The sequence below is a fragment of the Camellia sinensis genome, chromosome 13 (assembly GCF_055761805.1).
Source record: "Camellia sinensis isolate YWXY chromosome 13, ASM5576180v1, whole genome shotgun sequence".
Taxonomy (NCBI): domain Eukaryota; kingdom Viridiplantae; phylum Streptophyta; class Magnoliopsida; order Ericales; family Theaceae; genus Camellia; species Camellia sinensis.
Window position 1 is genome coordinate 58,080,387 of NC_138973.1, and position 20,082 is coordinate 58,100,468.

Genomic DNA, 20,082 nt, shown 5'->3' on the forward strand with positions numbered 1-20,082 from the left:
ACAAGTCGGCCAAACCTGTCATCCAGCGAGCAAGGAGGCCTATGCTCATGCATACTGAGGCAGTAGAAGAGGAAATGGATAAACTTCTAGAGACTAGAGCCATTCGAGAGATAAACTACCCAACATGGCTATCAAACACAGTTGTTGTGAAGATAAAGAATGGGAAGTGGAGGGTTTGTATGGACTTCACCAGCCTAAACAAAGCTTGTCCTAAAGACAGTTTCTTACTCCCCAAAATTGACCAATTGGTGGATGCCACCTCAGGACATGGAAGGATAAGCTTCTTGGACGCTTATAGGGGGCACCATCAGATAGCCATGTACCCCCCAGATGAGGAGAAGACTGCATTTATCACCCCAAAATGGTTGTATTGCTACAGAGTAATGCCTTTTGGGTTAAAAAATGCAGGAGCAACTTACCAAAGATTGGTAACTAAGATGTTCGGACATCTAATAGGCAAAACAGTAGAGGTATACATTGATGACATGGTCGTGAAGACCAAGGAACCTGAGGATCATCTGGCTGACCTCAAGACAATCTTTGATATCCTAACGACGTTTCAGCTTCGACTCAATGCGTCAAAGTGCACATTTGGAGTTAGGTCAGGAAAGTTCTTAGGAAACTTGGTCACCAGAAGGGCATCGAGGCAAGCCCGGATCAGATCAAGGCCATCTTGGACTTGAAGAGCCCAACATCGGCAAAACAAGTGCAGATGTTGACTGGAAGGGCTGCAACCCTGAATAGGTTCATAAGCAGAAGTTTTGACAAATGCAAACATTTCTTTAATTTAGTGAAGAAAGCCAAGACTTCTTATGGACAGAAGAGTGCGAAGTCGCCTTAGCCGACTTGAAGAAATACTTAACCACCGCTCCAGTTCTCTCAAATCCAGTACCTGGAGAAGAGTTATTCTTATACTTGGCGGTTTCAGAGCATGCAGTGAGTACAGTGGTAATCAGAGAAGAAAATGGAGAACAAAGGGCAATTTACTACATGAGTAAAACCCTAACAGATGCAAAAACCAGATACTTACCCTTGGAATAACTGACACTGGCTTTAGTAATGGCCTCCAAGAAGTTAAATCATTACTTTCAAGCCCACAAGATTGTGGTATTAACTGAGCATCCTATGAAGTCTCTGTTGTAGTAAGGAGATCTGACAAGCAGGATAACCAGATGGGCAGTGGTGTTGGGCCAATATGACCTAGAATTCAGACCCAAAACAGCAATCAAAGGCCAGGTTTTAGCTGACTTCGTGGCCAAGTTCACACTAGGGACCATTGTACATCGGGCTCCGTTGAGTCGCGGTATAGGATGTCCAGATGAACAAGAAGAAACCCAGCGGAGGATAGCAAAACAGAAGAAAGAAAAGCAACTCAGGCCCTGCAATATTTACGTCGGCGACTCCTTCCGCCTATTTGTTGATGGGAGTTCAAACCGACAAGGAGCGGTGGCAGAAGTAGTGCTAGTATCGCCAGATGGGCGGATGCTAGAACAATCCATTTGTTTGGGGTTTAGGCCTCAAACAATGAAGCAAAATATGAAGCACTAATCACATGATTGAAGTTGGCAGTAGCAATGGAAGCCGACGAGGTGATGGTCTTCTGTGACTCCCAACTTATCGTTAACCAGGCAACAGGCGAATACGTAGCCCGAGATGAAAGGATGATGGCCTATGTAAAGGAAGTGGGCAGACTGGTAGCCTTATTCCAGAATTGCTGACTGCATCAAGTTAGCCAAGATGACAACAGCCATGCTGATGCCTTGGCCAACCTAGCTAGTGCAATGAAACCTAGAGAGGCAATGACAATAATAGTTGACTATCTGTCAGGTCCAAATGTAGAACCACTGAACACAGAGTATGAAGCAATGTGTGTAGAGATGGGACCAAGTTGGATGGATGCGATAATAGTATTCCTTAGAGATGAGAAACTACCAGATAATCACAAAGAAGCACACAAGATCAGACTGAGGTCGGCAAGGTTCAATTTAACAGCAGAAGGACATCTCTACAGAAGATCTTTTACTGGATCCTTTTTGAGGTGTGTACATTCTTCACAAGTTGAAGACTTCCTGTATGAAATACATGAACAAGTATGTGGAAGCCACACTAGGGGCATGCCACTTGCTCATAGGGCCATTACTCAGGGGTACTGGTGGCCCTACATGCAGAAAGATGCTGAAACTTATGTCAGAAAGTGTGAGAAGTGTCAGAGGTTTGCACCTTTGATACACCAACCAGCAGCGGATTTGAACCCAGTGTCTAGCCCTTGGCCATTTGCCCAATGGGGCATGGATCTTGTTGGACAACTGCCTCAAGCGACTGGACAAAGGAAGTTTCTGCTAGTGGCAATAGATTACTTCACCAAATGGGTAGAAGCTGAACCCCTTGCAAAGATTCGAGATGTGGATGTGAAGAGCTTCATATGAAAGAACATCATCACTAGGTTTGGGATCCCGAGGGTAATAATAGCAAACAATGGAACACAGTTTGACAGCAAGCTGATTAAAAGCTTCTGTGCAAAGTACAAAATCAATAATTATTACTCTACTCCAAGCTTCCCTCAGAGTAATGGTCAAGCAGAAGCATCCAATAAGGTTATCTTGGATGAGATCAAAAAGAGGCTAGAAGCAGCAAAGGGAAAATGGGTGGATGAGTTGCCTAATGTACTCTGGGCATATCGGACTATGCCGAAAAGATCAACTGGGGAGTCCCCATTCGCCATGGCTTATGGCACAGAAGCAGTTATTCCACTAGAGATTGGCATCCCAGGGATCAGAACCTAGGGAGTAGAAAATGAGACTAATGAGGCATTATTGGCCCGAGATCTGGATCTGTTAGAAGAAATAAGAGAGAAAGCAGCAATTCAGCTGGGGGCATACCAACAGCAGCTTGCTAGAGCTTACAATAAGAAGGTCAACCCACGAGAGTTTCAAGTCGGGGACCTCGTCTTGAGAAAGATCGTCGGCAATAAAAAGAATCCTAAAGAGGGCAAGCTTAGCCCAAATTGGGAGGGACCTTATAGAATCATCTCGGTCCTGGGCAATGGAGCATATCGGTTTAAAGACAGTGAAGGCAAAGAGTTGCCAAGACCCTGGAACACTTGCAACCTGAAATTTTTCTATCATTAGATTTTTTGTTTTTTAAAATTTTTTGTCATTAGCCAAAGTATATAATAAAATTTTAGCTCAATTTTTAATTTCAAACTTGTGTAAAACGATTGACTAGTCCCTTGGCGATGTTTCTGATTGAAACATGACAAATAACTTAGACTTATTATATGGTAGAGTTGAATTATACTTACATATAATAGAGTTGAACTAAGTTGGCGATGTTTCTAATTGAAACATGACGAATAACTTAGACTTATTATATGGCAGAGTTGAATTATACTTGCATATAATAGAGTTGAACTAAGTTGGCAATGTTTCTGATTGAAACATGACGAATAACTTAAACTTATTAGATGGCAAAAGTGAAATTATACTTGCATATAATGGAGTTGAACTAAGTTGGATTAACCTAGGTTTGCCATGTCGGCAGAGCCAAACTCATATTAGAACTAAGTGCATTTGAGTAAGATTAATAGAGGAACCAAGGTTGAGAACCTCGGCTAGTCTCTATTTGAACATAACTTCGGCAATAAGGTCATAGCCACATGCTTAATGAGAACCTAAGTGAAACTTAACTTCACATTAGGAGGCAGAGAGCTGGAGAATGATGCTTGGGACAACACTTGTTGAAATTTTCAAGAAAATTTTCAAGTTGAAGTCAAGCCAAGGTGATATTGAAAGAAGTATCTACTTACTTGCCAAGATTACCAGGTTGCCAAGCTTGGAAAGCATTGGGACTGAAGTCTTGATAGAAGACAGTAAGTAAAGTGGCAAGTTTTAGATAAACACTTGTGAAAAGTCTAAGTTACAATGTTTTTTAAAGTGTTAAGACAAGGCCGAGATAAACAAGTTAGAATTTATGTCTGAGGTATTTTTACCCGAGGAGATTGCACAGATAAAGCGCACTTTTGAAAATGTACAAAAATATTCTAAGTATGGAATGGCACATAGAGGAAAAGAAGGCATACATTCAAACACTTGGAAGAAAATATAAAGATTTGCATTCAGATACGGAAGTTGTTCAGATACAAAAAGGCACTTCGGCCTGACATAGGAGATTACTTGTTCAATTACAAAGAGTAAAGAGGAGCATCGGTCAAATAAAAGCTATACATCATTCAAAGAAGCAAAAATTACAATGCATAGAAAATAAAAGCTCCTAGCAAGACTACTCGGCGTCGGTGGCAGGCTGTGTCTTGGCCCCAGAAGACAACTGGGAGGTCTTCTCGGCAACTTTCTCAGCCTCGAGCTCGGAATCGATCTCTTGTAGAGACTGATCGAGGCTCTTCTCGATGATAGGCACCTCGGATGTAGTCTTCTTGGGTAAGGCACCTTTTGAGATCTCGTCCTCCTCATCCTGAGTCAAGTCTAGAACTTGCTCATTCAGAGTTGGGGACTTGGCCCTAGTAGGAACTTCAGCATTAGCTGTCATCTCGGCCTCTTCGTCTTCGACTTCCTCTCTTTCTTTTTCTTCTTCTTTCCCCCCAGGCTTAGCCTCAGATTGGCTTGAAGCTGGAGGGAATGGCAACACAAGTCGACCTGCATCTTTGAGAGAAGAGTCCTCTGGGATAGCCAACTCCTTTAGAGCAGCCATTCAACCAAGGGTGTAACCCTTGTTGCATGCCTCTCTGATTTGGTTTTTGTAGTGTTCACGGACATCGGTTGCCCCTTCCGCATAGGCTTTCTCGTTCGCCGCTTTGATCTTGGCCACTTTTGTGGCCAAGGCATCTTAGAGCTCGGCTTAGGCTTCGATTGTTTTTGCTTCGGCCTCTTTTTTCTCGGCCTTAAGGACCTCAACAACAACCTCTGCAGCACCGGCCTTTTCTTCGGCTTCATCTTGGGCTTGCTTGGCTACTTTGGCCTGATCTATCAAGGATCTCATCTTCCCCTCGGCGTTGTTTAACGATTTAAGCAAGCCAGCAGCTTCGTTGGTCTTGCGGACCAACTCCTTCTTCATTTCCTCGGCCTGCATCGAGAAGGAATGGGCGTGCTAGATCGCCTAAAAAAAATGAAATGAATAAAGTTAGTAAACTTTAAGTTTAAAGACAAAAAATAAGGAAAACCAAGTATTAGGGATTTACCAGTATAGAATGTTGCACCATCAAAACGAAATTTTCATATTCGCTGACCTCGGCCATACGGTTGAGGTCATTGGGAAGGAGCAGCGCAGTGGAGAGGGCAACGCCGACCTCAATATCAGAGGCGCTGTCACCAACTCTAACTGGATTATCCTCAATTGTGATGGAGGGGGCCCAGGGGTCATCAGATTTAAGAGAACCTGAGGTGGCTACTGAGTTCGACCTCGACTTCTTTGACTTAGTGGATTCGGAGGGGTCAGACTCGGCAACCTCTTTTCGGTGGCGGAGGAACTTTTTTCTTCCTCAGCCATTTTTGAAATCGGTAAGGTATCCTCAGAGTCGATCTAAGTTACCGTTGCCTTTGCTTGGGCCTTCTTCAGCCTCTTTGGCTTTGGTTCGGGCTGGGATTGAGAAGATAAAGATTGGACTGTGACAACATTGGGGATGTCGGCTAGTAGGTCTTCAGCAACGGCCTTTTTTCGCCCCATCTCGTCGGCGGAGAGGGCGACAGTAACTCTAGTGCCAAAGTGGACCGCTAGAAATGCAGTCGGTGGGTTGGCTAGGTCGTAAGCCGACGCCTTAATACTTTGGCATCTTCGGCTACGAGTTCTGCCTGCAGGGGCAAGAAGTGGAGCTCGACGTCAGCGTTGACGTTAAGAAAGTGGAATCAGTTGTGGAGCAGAAGTTAATGGCTGTTCTGCTGGGTCAGATGTTGAGGCTTGGTCAGGCCTTGGTGATGAGGTAGTTGAGGGAGTTGTTGCTGAGGGTAGAGACTAGCTCTTCTTGGGGACATCTGGCAATGTGGATTTATAGGTCGGGATGTAGTTCAGGAGCAAAGGAGCCTTGCGCTGATTAACAGGCAAGTCCAACAGCCTCTTGAAGTCTTTGCTGGGGAAGAATGTCTTGCGAAAGTCTTTGGGAGGCTGAGGAAGGACTGCAAGTAAGAAACAGATATTAAAACACACAAAAGTATCAAAATATAAAGACTTGAAAGCAAGTAAAGTGACACTTCACTTTCGACTTAAGGGATAGAAGTGAAGGTCATCTTTTGGTGGGAACTCCCAGTTGCCCGAGACGATGAAATAATCATCTCCAGCACCCTTGTTGGAGTCTGGGAGGTCGGCTATGAGTTTTTATTCTGTGGACCTCGGCTTAAGGTAATAAATGTTACCCTTTTTTTACTTCAGGCCACGCATGGTGTAACAGTACTGGATGTCGACTAGAGTAATCCTAGTGTTCTTTTTGTTAGCTAAGGTGATTATACCATTTATGACTCAATAAGAGTTAATGGCTAATTGAATCGGGTTAAGCTTATAATAGTGAAGGACTTGGCGGAAGAGGATTTCAAGGGGGAGCCTAAGACCGCACTCAATGAAGGCTACTACTAGGAAGGGCATGGAATTGTCTTTGGGCATGATGGAGTCCTTCTTCCCAACTAACCTAAGATGGATGTCGGCAGGGATGAAGAACTCTTGCCTAAAGTATTCAAGCTTTTCTGGGGTGTCTACCCTCCACCTAAGCATACCCATGATGTCGGCTAAAAGGGGCAAGGTGAGAGAATTTAGAAGAAAGTGGTTTGTATGGGTTTGAGGGACCTCGACTAAACCCAAAATAGAAACGGGGGCAAGGGTTTTTCAAAGATCAATGAGAGATTGTCACAGACCTAAAGTTTGTGAGTTCTAAGGCAAATCCCAAACCTAGAGCTATTGAAACAGAAATCAGGAGCAAGAATCTAGAAAATAAGACAAAAAGAAAGCAGAAAAGGAATGTGATTCAGAACCCAGAAAGCACAAATCAAGAACGGTTGTACAAAAGTGTGTGCAAATGAGCAACAAGCCAAGAACAGTAGCAAGATAGCAAGTGTGTGAACCAAATGTGTACCCAGAAAAGGATGGCACAGAAGCTGGATAGCAAACAAATATAATGAAATTCAAAAACATAGATAAAGAATTTAAGAACTTGAGGCCATGTTTGTTTGGGCGGACTGGATTAGGTTAGATTAGCATTCCTATGACTAATAGTCCTATGACTATGAATCCTTTGGATTGTGTATCATATCCTATGTTTGGATTGAGTTATGATTATAAGGTGGGATTAATAAAATATTATCCAATCCGATGTTTGTTTTAGGGGATTTGAATGAATTGGAAATCACAAGATATAGGACATCTAATATATTGACCATAATACCCCTATTATAATTAATGTAAAATTTTGCACTAAAATGAGTTATAATTTTTAAAAGTAAATTTTCATATTGTTGCTCCACATCCATTTTCATTCATTTGAACAAAATTTAACCCACTTTTTTTTAATAGAAAAAATAAAAAATAATTCAACTATAAAATTTATATATACATAAGCAACCATTTTAAAAAACACACTGCTATTTTATTCATCTAATCATTCATTGCTCAAATTCAAAAAAGTATTTATTTGAACAAAATTTAACCCCCACTTATTTTTTAATAGAAAAAAATCAAAAATCATTCAACTATAAAATTTATATATACACAAGCAATCATTAAAAAATATGCCCTGTTATTTTAATCATCCAACCATTCACTGCCCAAATTCAAAAAGGCATTTATTTAAACAAAATTTAACTCTCTTTTTTTTCGAACAAAAAAAATATCAAAAATTATTCAACTATAAAATTGTAGAAATATAAATCTACCATTCATCATTTCAAAATAAGCATCCCAAGTAGCATATTGCAACATGAAATAGCAAAATATGAGTAGTTCAACAAAAAAAAAGTAGCAAAAAGTCAAGTCCTTATTACATGCATTAGAGTAATCAAAAAACTAAGTACGTAGAAAGACTTAAAAGAACCACGAGTCTATCATGGAGCACTCCTACGTAGCAACCTCATAGCGATCCCGGTTGTCCATTTACTATTCTGTTGTATTCCGAACTCGGTTCCGTGATGTTGGTAGTGGTATACCTTGTTGTCATCCTTTAATTCCACTTGATTGAGTTTTAGGATGTATTGGGCAGAGTTGTTACAGGTTGGTTAGGCTTTGGTTTCAATTCTTTGTTTCCCAGTTTTTAGGAAGTCCGCTCGAGCGGGTCTTCTTGCGCTCGAGCAGAGATTGCACACTCCCAGTTTTTCGTGTCCCTGCAAAACTTCTGCAGGTGTGTTTTTCACGCTCGAGCGGGTCTCTTTGCGCTCGAGCGGGTACTGTGGCGCTTGAGCGGGTAGTACCTTTGGGTGTAAGTTCTGTGAGGGGGAAATCTACGCTCGAGCGGACTGGTTTTCGCGCTCGAGCGGGTTTTTTTGCGCTCGAGCGGACCTAGTTTTTGTTCTTGACGCTCGAGCGTTGTGTTTTCCGCTCGAGCGGGAATGTTGTATATCAGTTGGCAGTGAGGCAGTTTTAAATCACTTTTTCTCATCCTTTCTCTTTCTTACTTTTCTGAAAAAGCCATTTGAGAGCCTCTCTCTCTAAAACCTTGCCTTCTCTCTAGATATTAATCTAGCTAGGGTGTTTTCCTCACCTTTGGTCTTTACAAAAAGGTTGTTGATCGTCAAGGGCTATCTTTTGATCCGAGAAACTCGCGGTTTGGAGCAATTTCTTTTTCACCATCTTCTTCGTTGGGTGTCATCTTTTGAGGTAGGGGTTCCTACTCACTCTTATGGTCTTTGACCTAGATGTTTAGTTGTTTTGATAAAATGTTGAGTTGGTTGATTTTGGGACTTAGGGTTTCAAAATGTGTTAAAGAGGGTTTTGTAATTTTGGGCTCATAATATGTATTTTGGGTTTCAAAATGGTGTTATTGATGTTGGTTGTTGATATTTAGACCATTGGGTCAATATTGAGAAATGAGGTAAAAAACCCTAATTTGGTTGAATAAATTAATTGGTATAATTAATTTGGGAAAATTGTGAACTTATGGAATTGAGTTGGAAATAATGAAATTAGCTCATTATGTTGTGAAATGATGGAGTTGGATTTATAAATCGCTCGCCTTTGAAAACATTGATATTTTATCTGTTGGAGCTTTTATTATCTGTTTAGAAATAATTGCTTGGGCTACCGGTGGAGGGTAGTTTTGATTGTTGTAGACAATGCATGATGATTAGGCAAACTAAAACTAATCAATTGAATATGTCATAGAGTATGATGGTTGACAGAATACATTAACGTTATGTATTGACTGATTGTGTATATGACCTTTGTGTATATATGCATGGTGTGTGTGGGGGAGGAGATAGGGGATGGACCTCTAAACTGGATGTTGTTTGGGAGGATATAGGGGATGGACTCCACTGATACAGCTCATATGCTTGTCGGATAATGTGTTGATATAGCTCATATGCTTATCCTTGGAAGTGTTGACACAGCTTATATGCTTGTCATTGGAAGTGTTGATATGGCTAATATGCATATCTGTTGAAATGTGGATACAGCTTGTATGCTTATCTGTTGGGATGTTGATACAACTAATATGTTTATCTACTGAAAAATGGGAAATGTCTAATATGAGTTACCGTCTCTGAGAAATGGTTGGCCAGGTTCTGAGCCGTTGATGTAAATTGTGAAATTGATAAGAAATGGAAATTTAAATGAAATATGAACATGGTGGTTATGAAATGGAAATGGGTTATGAATTAGTAAAATGGAAATTGAACATTTATCAATTGCTAATGTCTTAGTCATTGCTCATACTGTGTTTAGCATATCTCTACTGGGCGTTGGCTCACCCTTTGTGGGACATTATTTTCAGGTACAGGTAGTATGCCACCTCCAAGGACATAGCTTGGATGATGATGAGAGTTGAAGACTCTTTTTGTTTATTTCGATGTATTACATGTAAATTCAAGCCAAGGGCTTAATATGTATTGAGTTAGTACTCTTTCCTTTTGTAACCAAGTGTTAACTTGGAAAGCTGTAAGCCCTTAGGGCATTTGCTTTTGTTGTTAACATGTAACACAGCTGTAAGGATTACTCTGATGAATAGAAATAGTTGGCTTCTTTTATATCGATGCATGTCTGACGTGATGGGTTTTATGTATTATTTTTGAGGGCGTTACAACTTGGTATCAGAGCGTACTGGGTTCGAATACTTTGGGTACGTGGGAAGTGATTAGGATCACAATGGGTTTGTCTCGCTTGATAGAGACTTAGATGTAGTGTCACATGCTGACTTAGATGTAGTGTCACATGCTATGTGCTTAATTGATAACATGCTTATGTGTCTATGTGGGTATGGAATGTAGTTTCTAGGATGTTGATTGGATCCTTGGGTTTCTGGGAGTCTTGTTGGAAAAGCACTTGATCAATGCTGTTTCTAACTAGAACTCTGGTAACGCCTCGGGACTATCATTATCTGGAAATGAAATTCGTAAGTGCTTATGTGTTTATGTGCTTACGTGGAGTGAATTACAGTTGTCCATGCATTAGGACGCGAGTGTTATAGCTTTGGCACATTTGTGAATGCGCTAATAGTCTTGGTTACCTTTATTAGGATGTCAGGACGAGGGCGTGGTAGGCGTGGCAGGCATGGTAGGCAGGAGGTACCTTTACCGGATGACGTTCCGGCAATGCAGGAGGGAGTTGGTCAGGCCAACGTGGCCGAGCTAGCGGGTTAGCAAGCTATAGGCGCCTTGGCCCGAGAGATAGCGGGAGCTTTGGGTATTCTCAGAGCTGAGAATCAGGTTGCTGAGGCAGGGCCTTCTTTCTTGAAGAGGGAATTCTTCCGGTCTAACCCGGACGAGTTTGTTGGGGACCCGAAGGAGCCACTTAAGGCTGACGAGTGGTTGGAACAGATGGAGAAGACGTTCGAGATGCTTGGCATCGAGGACGGGACTTTGAAGGTGACCCTGGCATCCTTTCAACTGAAGGGAGATGCGGGCCAATGGTGGAAGTACGAGAAAGGCAGTATTGGTGGTGCATGGGAGGCATTTGTGAATGCTTTCCAGGAAAAGTTTTTATCTTCAGCTGCAAGGGAGAAGCTGAGGGAACAGTTTTGCCAGCTTAAACAGCAGGGCTTGTCAGTGGCCGAGTTTGAGGCTACTTTTACCAGTCTGTCCAGGTTTGCACCTGAACTGGTGGCGTCCAAGGAACGCCGTTGCTTTGAGTTTGAGCGGAAGTTGAGGCGTGGACTCAAGCTGAGGGTTGAAGGGTCGTTTATCCGGGAGTATAGACGTTTGGTGGATGCTGCTGCTCATATGGAGATTATGATGCAGGAGGAAGACGAGGGGCAAAGAGGCTCCAAGAGGAGCCAAGATGGTCAAGGTGACAGCAAGAGACAGAGGGGTTCTAACCCTCAACAGTCTTAGGGTGGTTTGCCCAGATCGACCTTTCCAGAGCCGAGTGCGGGCTCTGGGAGAGGTGGTCAGGGAGGCTTGACTTGTTTTGCGTGTGGCCAGCTGGGTCACAAGTCTTCGGTTTGCCCGCAGAAGGGAGGGGGTCAGCGAGCTAGTTCCTCATCAGCTAAACCTCAGGGCCAGAGTCAGGGCAGGGGCCAGCCCTTGTCTTACTATCAGTGTGGTCTGCCTGGGCACCTGAAGAGGTATTGCCCACAATTAAGTGCTACTTCAGGAGCGTCTGGTTCTAGGCAGACGCAGGGTTATCAGCCAGCTCAGTCTGTGCAGGCCTCGAGGGCCAATCCGGGAGCTTCGTCTTCCCAATCAGTGCAGCAGTCTTTTGCTCCTAGAGGTGAGCAGGTGGATCAGGGGCCTACAGGGCGCATGTACGCTGTTACCGCGCAAGACCTAGTACCGGCTCCATCAGTAGTGAGAGGTACCTTTCTGTTTTGTAACTCGGTTGCTAGTGTATTGATTGATACGGGTGCGTCTCATTCTTTCATGTCTGCTGCATTTGCATCTGTTTTAGAATTGGAGTTAGCACAGTTAGCATCTCCTATATGTGTAGTATCGCCTGTTGGTGGTGAGTTGATCCTGAAACAAGGTATTAGAGGTTGTGATATAGAGGTCGCCGACCATAGGCTTCCTTTTCCTTTTGTTGTCATGCCCATGAAGGGTTTTGATGTTATTTTGGGTATGGACTGGCTATCGTCATACCGGGCTGTTATTGATTGCTACCGCCAGAGGGTCACGGTTTGCACCTTGAGCGGGGAGTGTTTCCATTTCTTGGGAGATCGGGTTGGTAGTGTGTTGCCACTGATGTATGATCCGCGAGGGCAGAGTGAGCTTAGTGGTCTACTTGCTAGCTTTTTGAGTGGTGAGTGTGAGGAGACCTAGATTGTATTGCTAAGGGTGGTTTGTGAGTATTCGGATGTTTTTCCCGAGGATCTCGTTAGTTTGCCACCTCACCGAGAGATAGAGTTCTCTATTGATTTAGTGCCCGGCACAGCGCCGATTTCTATGGCACCTTATCGTTTTGCTCCAGCTGAGTTGAGTGAGTTAAAGATTCAGCTCCAGGAATTGCTAGATAAGGGTTTTGTTCGCCCTAGTGTTTCGCCGTGGGGAGCACCGGCCCTCTTTGCTAAAAAGAAAGATGGTGCCTTGAGATTGTGTATAGACTACCGGAAGTTGAATCGGGCTACGGTCAAGAATAAGTATCCTATGCCCCGTATTGATGATCTGTTTGACCAGTTGAAGGGTTCCCGTTGTTTCTCTAAGATAGACTTGAGATCGGGCTACCACCAGTTGAGGGTCAAGGAGGAGGATATTCCTAAGACGGCATTCCGTACGCGGTATGGCCATTATGAGTTTCTGGTGATGCCATTCGGGCTTACCAATGCACCGGCAGTTTTTATGGACTTGATGAACTAGATCTTCTGGGAATTCTTAGACCGTTTTGTAGTCGTTTTCGTAGACGACATTCTTATCTATTCGCTTTCTGAGGAGGAGCACGAGGAGCACTTGAGAGTGGTGCTTGAGTTGCTTAGAGCCCATAGACTGTATGCCAAGTTTGGGAAGTGTGAGTTCTAGCTAAGGGAAGTCAAATTCTTAGGCCAAGGGTTGTCTGTTGATACATCCAAGGTTGAGGCAATGCAAGATTGGGCACAGCCTAAGAATGTGTTTGAGATCCGCAGTTTTCTGGGATTAGCTGGGTATTACCGTCGGTTTGTGAAAGATTTCTCCAGGCTAGCTTCGCCATTGACTACATTGACGCGAAAAGGGATCAAGTTTGTGTGGAGTGAGACTTGCGAAAAGTCGTTCCAAGAGTTGAAGGTTAGATTGACCACCGCTCCGATTTTGATTATTCCGGAGAGAGGGTTGGGTTAGGCGGTTTATTGTGATGCTTCACGAGAGGATTTGGGTTGTGTGTTGATGCAAGAGGGGAAAGTGGTAGCTTATGGCTCACGTCAGTTGAAAATACATGAGAAGAATTACCCTACACACGACCTAGAGTTAGCAGCAGTGATATTTGCCTTGAAGATTTGGAGGCACTACCTTTATGGCGAGAGGTTCGAGGTGTTCTCGGATCACAAGAGTTTGAAGTACCTGTTTACATAGAGGGACTTGAATTTGAGACAGAGGAGATGGATGGAGTTCATTGAGGACTATGATTTTGAGTTGCACTGTCACCCAAGAAAGGCCAATGTTGTGGCCGATGCCCTTAGTAGGAAATCCGTTAGTGATGTAGCTTGTATAGCCATCCGGGAATGGGAGATGTTGGGTACACTTGGCGAGTTTGATTTGCATCTGGGCGAATTTATTGAGGCTGCGGCCTTATTTTCTGTTGTTGCGCAGCCTATACTTGTGACTCGAGTGTTAGAGGCACAGAGAGGTGACCTTGAGGTAGAGTCCCTCCGAGAGAAGATCTCAAATGGAAAGGCTAAGAAGTGTTTGACGGTGTATCCCGACCTGAGTGTAAGATACCGAGACCGTCTGTTTGTGCCGGAGTCTTGCCGAGAGGAAGTACTCCGAGAGTTCCATCATTCACGCCTTGCGGTGCATCCGAGAGGCACTAAGATGTATCGAGATTTGGGTCGCCAGTTTTGGTGGCGGGGTATGAAGAGAGATGTGGCTATCTTCGTGTCTAAGTGCCTTACTTGCCAGCAAGTGAAGGCCGAGCATCAGAGGCCAGCGGGTTTGTTGCAACCCTTGCCTATTGCCGAGTGGAAGTGGGAGCATGTCACTATGGACTTCGTTGTAGGTCTTCCGAGGACTCAGCGGGGTAGTGATGCCATTTGGGTGGTTGTAGACCAGTTGACTAAGTCAGCGCACTTCATTCCTATGCGCGTGAGAGATTCGGTAGATCATCTTGCCGACTTGTATATTCGGGACATAGTGAGATTACACGGGGTCCTAGTGACGATCGTCTCAGATAGAGATCCTCGTTTTACTGCTAGGTTGTGGCAGAGCTTGCAGAGTGCCTTGGGCACTAGATTGACCTTTAGTACGGCTTATCATCCTCAAACTGACAGGCAGTTCAAGCGTACTATTCAGATCCTTGAGGATATGCTTCGAGGTTGTGTCCTGGACTTCAGTGGGACGTGGGAGAGGCATTTACCATTGGTAGAGTTTGCCTATAACAACAGCTTTCAGTCTAGTATCGGTATGGCACCGTTTGAGGCCTTGTACGGCCGACCGTGTAGGTCTCCAGTGTGTTGGGCCGAGGTGGGTGATGCACCTTTGTTGGGTCCGGAATTGGTGAGGGAAACGATGGAGAAAGTTGAGCTTATCCGTAGGAGGCTGGTTACAGCCCAGAGTCGTTAAAAATCTTATGCCGACCATAGGAGGAGACCTTTAGTATTTGAGGTAGGTGATCATGTCTTTCTAAAGATATCACCTAGGCGGGGGTTGATGAGATTTGGGAAGAGTGGGAAATTATCCCCTCGGTTTATTGGTCCCTTTGAAATCCTTAAGAGGATTGGCGAGGTTGCTTATCGTTTAGCCTTACCGCCGTAGTTATCCGGAGTGCATGACGTGTTTCATGTGAGTATGCTTCGGAAGTATGAGCCGGATCCATCCCATGTGTTAGATTGGACCGACTTGGAGGTAGATGAGGATGCCTCGTATGAGAAGAGACCGGTGCGGGTCTTGGATAGGCGGGATCAAGTCTTGCGAGGCAAGACCATTTCCTTGGTAAAGGTGTTGTGGAAACATCACGGAGTGGAGGAAGCCACTTGGGAACATGAGTTGGAAGTCCGTGAGAAGTATCCGGACATGTTTATTGATGTGTAATTTTATAATGAAATTCTGTAATATTGTTGAACTTTAAGAACATTGTATGTGTCTTAAATTGTAAAGCATTGTGAATGTTTTGGTTAATGGAAGTTTGTATAACATTGCATATGTTCAATGTATCGTGGAAATGCAAGCATGATGATAATGTTGCATGTATGATTGAATTGTGGGGAATGAGTTGAAATTGGTAAATTTCAAAGAAATGCATGTTGATAATGCAAGTTGTTTTGAATATGTGTTATGCCTCTTGAAAAGAGATGGGATTAACCGGTAATGGGTCGGGTTGTCTAATATTATGTCGTAATATTGTTGAGAATTGAGAAAATCTTGTTTTTGAAAAACTTGTATTTAATTTCGGGGACGAAATTCTTTGAGGGGAGGGGGTTATAGCGATCCCGGTTGTCCCTTTACTATTCTGTTGTATTCCAGACTCGGTTCCGTGATGTTGGTAGTGGTACACCTTGTTGTCATCCTTTAATTCCACTTGATTGAGTTTTAGGATGTATTGGGTAGAGTTGTTACAGGTTGGTTAGGCTTTGGTTTCAATTCTTTGTTGCCCAGTTTTTAGGAGGTCCGCTCGAGCGGGCCTTCTTGCGCTCGAGCGGAGATTGCACACTCCCAGTTTTTCGTGTCCCTGCAAAACTTCTGCAGGTGTGTTTTTCACGCTCGAGTGGGCCTCTTTGCGCTCAAGCAGTGGCGCTCGAGCGGGTACTGTGGCGCTCGAGCGGGTACTGTGGCGCTCGAGCGGGTAGTACCTTTGGGTGTAAGTTCTGAGAGAGAGAGAAATCTACGCTCGAGCGGACTGGTTTTCGCGCTCGAGCGGGTTTACTTTATTCTTGTGTCTTAGCTCTCGAGCGGGTCTTTTTGCGCTCGAGAAGACCTAGTTTTTGTTCTTGACGCTCGAGCGTTGTGTTTTCCGCTCGAGCGGGAATGTCGTATATCAGTTGGCAGTGAGGCAGTTTTAAATCACTTTTTCTCATCCTTTCTCTCTCTTACTTTTCTGAAAAAGCCATTTGAGAGCCTCTCTCTCTAAAACCTTGCCTTCTCTCTAGATATTGATCTAGCTAGGGTGTTTTCCTCACCTTTGGTCTTTACAAAAAGGTTGTTGATCGACAAGGGCTATCTTTTGATCCAAGAAACTCGCGGTTTGGAGCAATTTCGTTTTCACCATCTTCTTCGTTGAGTGTCATCTTTTGAGGTAGGGGTTCATACTCACTCTTATGGTCTTTGACCTAGATGTTTAGTTGTTTTGATAAAATGTTGAGTTGGTTGATTTTGGGACTTAGGGTTTCAAAATATGTTAAAGAGGGTTTTGTGATTTTGGGCTCATAATATGTATTTTGGGTTTCAAAATGGTGTTATTGATGTTGGTTGTTGATATTTAGACCATTGGGTCAATATTGAGAAATGAGGTAAAAAACCCTAATTTGGTTGAATAAATTAATTGGTATAATTAATTTGGGAAAATTGTGAACTTATGGAATTGAGTTGGAAATAATGAAATTAGCTCATTATGTTGTGAAATGATGGAGTTGGATTTATAAATCGCTCGCCTTTGAAAACATTGATATTTTATCTGTTGGAGCTTTTATTATCTGTTTAGAAATAATTGCTTGGGCTACTGGTGGAGGGTAGTTTTGATTGTTGTAGACAATGCATGATGATTAGGCAAACTAAAACTAATCAATTGAATATGTCATAGAGTATGACGGTTGACAGAATACATTAACGTTATGTATTGACTGATTGTGTATATGACCTTTGTGTATATATGCATGGTGTGTGTGGGGGAGGAGATAGGGGATGTACTCCACGGTTTAGGGGAAGATAGGGGATGGACCTCTAAACCGGATGTTGTTTGGGAGGAGATAGGGGATGGACTCCACTGATACAGCTCATATGCTTGTCAGATAATGTGTTGATATAGCTCATATGCTTATCCTTGGAAGTGTTGACACAGCTTATATGCTTGTCATTGGAAGTGTTGATATGGCTAATATGCATATCTGTTGAAATGTGGATACAGCTTGTATGCTTATCTGTTGGGATGTTGATACAACTAATATGTTTATCTACTGAAAAATGGGAAATGTCTAATATGAGTTACCGTCTCTGAGAAATGGTTGGCCAGGTTCTGAGCCGTTGATGTAAATTGTGAAATTGATAAGAAATGGAAATTTAAATGAAATGTGAACATGGTGGTCATGAAATGGAAATGGGTTATGGATTAGTAAAATGGAAATTGAACATTTATCAATTGCTAATGTCTTAGTCATTGCTCATACTGTGTTTAGCATATCTCTACTGGGCGTTGGCTCACCCTTTGTGGGACATTATTTTCAGGTACAGGTAGTATGCCACCTCCAAGGACATAGCTTGGATGATGATGAGAGTTGAAGACTCTTTTTGTTTATTTCGATGTATTACATGTAAATTCAAGCCAATGGCTTAATATGTATTGAGTTAGTACTCTTTCCTTTTGTAACCAAGTGTTAACTTGGAAAGCTGTAAGCCCTTAGGGCATTTGCTTTTGTTGTTAACATGTAACACAGTTGTAAGGATTACTCTGATGAATAAAAATAGTTGGCTTCTTTTATATCGATGCATGTTTGACGTGATGGGTTTTATGTATTATTTTTGAGGGCGTTACAAACCTCATCACCCACCTTAATTTGTCATCATGTGCCAAGCTGAAGAACATGTCGAGCTTTTGAGCACTTTGTGATATGATCTCACAAGCATCTAGCCTTTCATCAAGAGTAATTGGCAACTTAATGAGTTCATCATTCAAACTTGCCCGTTTAGATGCGAGATCATGTTCATAACCCATTCTTCGACCAATGAAATCCAGTTTTTCATTGGTGGCAAAAAATACCTCACCCAACTTGTTAGCAATCATGGACAACCCTTCCACTACATCATCATTGCCTCTAGGCCTCTTCTTGTTACCATTCTTTTTTGTAGAACTTTCAGGTGGTCGTTAACTTGATGAGCTGGAGCAATTTATTCCCTCGCCGATATGACTACTAATACCCATATGTTCAAGAAATGTGCCATTATCTGCAAGACTGTTGAACAACAATTCTTCCTCAGCATTTATAGCATCAACTGCATCAGCAGGCCCTTCAGCAAACTCCCCCGTAGCTCGATCCTTACCAAATATGTGGATCCATGAGTCGAAATATGGAAAACTTTTGTTTCGTAGGTTTTTCGCATCGCTCTCCCTCTACAATAACCAATTTCAATTAATATCTCCAACTTAAGATTAAATAAAAATGAATTAAAAAATTAATAACTTATACAAAGTAACTTAAAAGAAAGTATTTTATCCGAACACATGCTTCCCAGACACTATCACTCTCAACATCAATTCTTTTTCCGGTGTCATTCCATCCAAAACCACTAGTACCAAGCATTCCTGCTACACAGTTGTAGCGATTCTTCTATATCTTTATCTTTGATTCGATGTGGGGAGTGCCGCGAAGGTTTGTCCCGGGTAGCATCTCCAACAATTTCTCCTCTAATTTCATAAGGTAGCCGGCCTTGAAGGCATTGTCCTGTTTCATTCCATTGTTGACAATGTGCATCAAGGCATTAATAAGACATTGCTCTTCTCGTGGGCTCCACAATCGCCTTGGTTTTGACGGATCAACTTTCTCCTTTACTTTTTTACGAGAACTAGACACTTCACTATCCATGCCTAGCAAAGAAGAACAAAGAAAAGTGTGCATGTTAGTCTCCATTATATGATTATCAACCTGTTAATGTGCCAAAACAAGTCAACACATAACTGAATTATGGATTTCAATAATCAAAAAATCTCATACCCATACATGCATGTAACAAATCCATGAGACAAAAAAATATCGTCGCTTAAAAAATATGCAATCACCAACAAAAACCATACAATTTTTGCAAAACATGGTTCAACATCCACAAGCTAATACAAGTTCCAAGTACAAATCAAATAAAACTACATCATACTTGTAACAAGTACTTTTACAAATATTGAAACTATCCTTGTCATGCCTCCCTACTAGCCAACCAATTGTTATATAGTTGCATTGCAAGTGTATCCTGCCACCCAGTCCACTCATTAGATGTCTCAACGGTGTCAACAAAATCATCTCCCAATTGAGGTTGATCTTCTATGTCATTACTTAACCTCTCTTCTATTGGGTTAACCGGCATCTCTCGACGAATGAGGTTGTGTAACAAACAACATGCTGTGATGATACGGTTTTGAGTTCTAATAGGGTAGTATGATACACAACGAAGTATTGCCCATCTTATTTTCAACAAACCAAAACACCTTTCTATGACATTTCGGGCTGATGCATGTTTCATATTAAAAAATTCTAGATAATTAGTTGGAGTGGCCCCTGCTCTCCAAACAGACAAATGGTATCGTTGGCCCCGATAAGGTGCTAGGAATCCTTGTCCATTTGTATACCCGGCATCTACTAGGTAGTAGTACCCTGTATGAGATGTTATATATTAGAATCTATTATTGAATAAAATTTAGTAATTCCATCAAGCAAAGTTAATTATTTATTAATTACCAGTTGGAATTCTTAAGCCATTGGATCGATTAATCGCATCCCTCAAAACCCTAGAATCTGCAGCTAACCCTTCCCACCCTGGCAACACATATATGAAGTTCATGTCCTGAGAGCAAACTCCTAGAACATTGGTAGCAATCTCCTCCTTCCGCGTTCTATACCGTGCTTGGTAAACCACTGGTACACGAACTTTAATATAGGTTTCATCAAGTGCTCCAAGACAATTC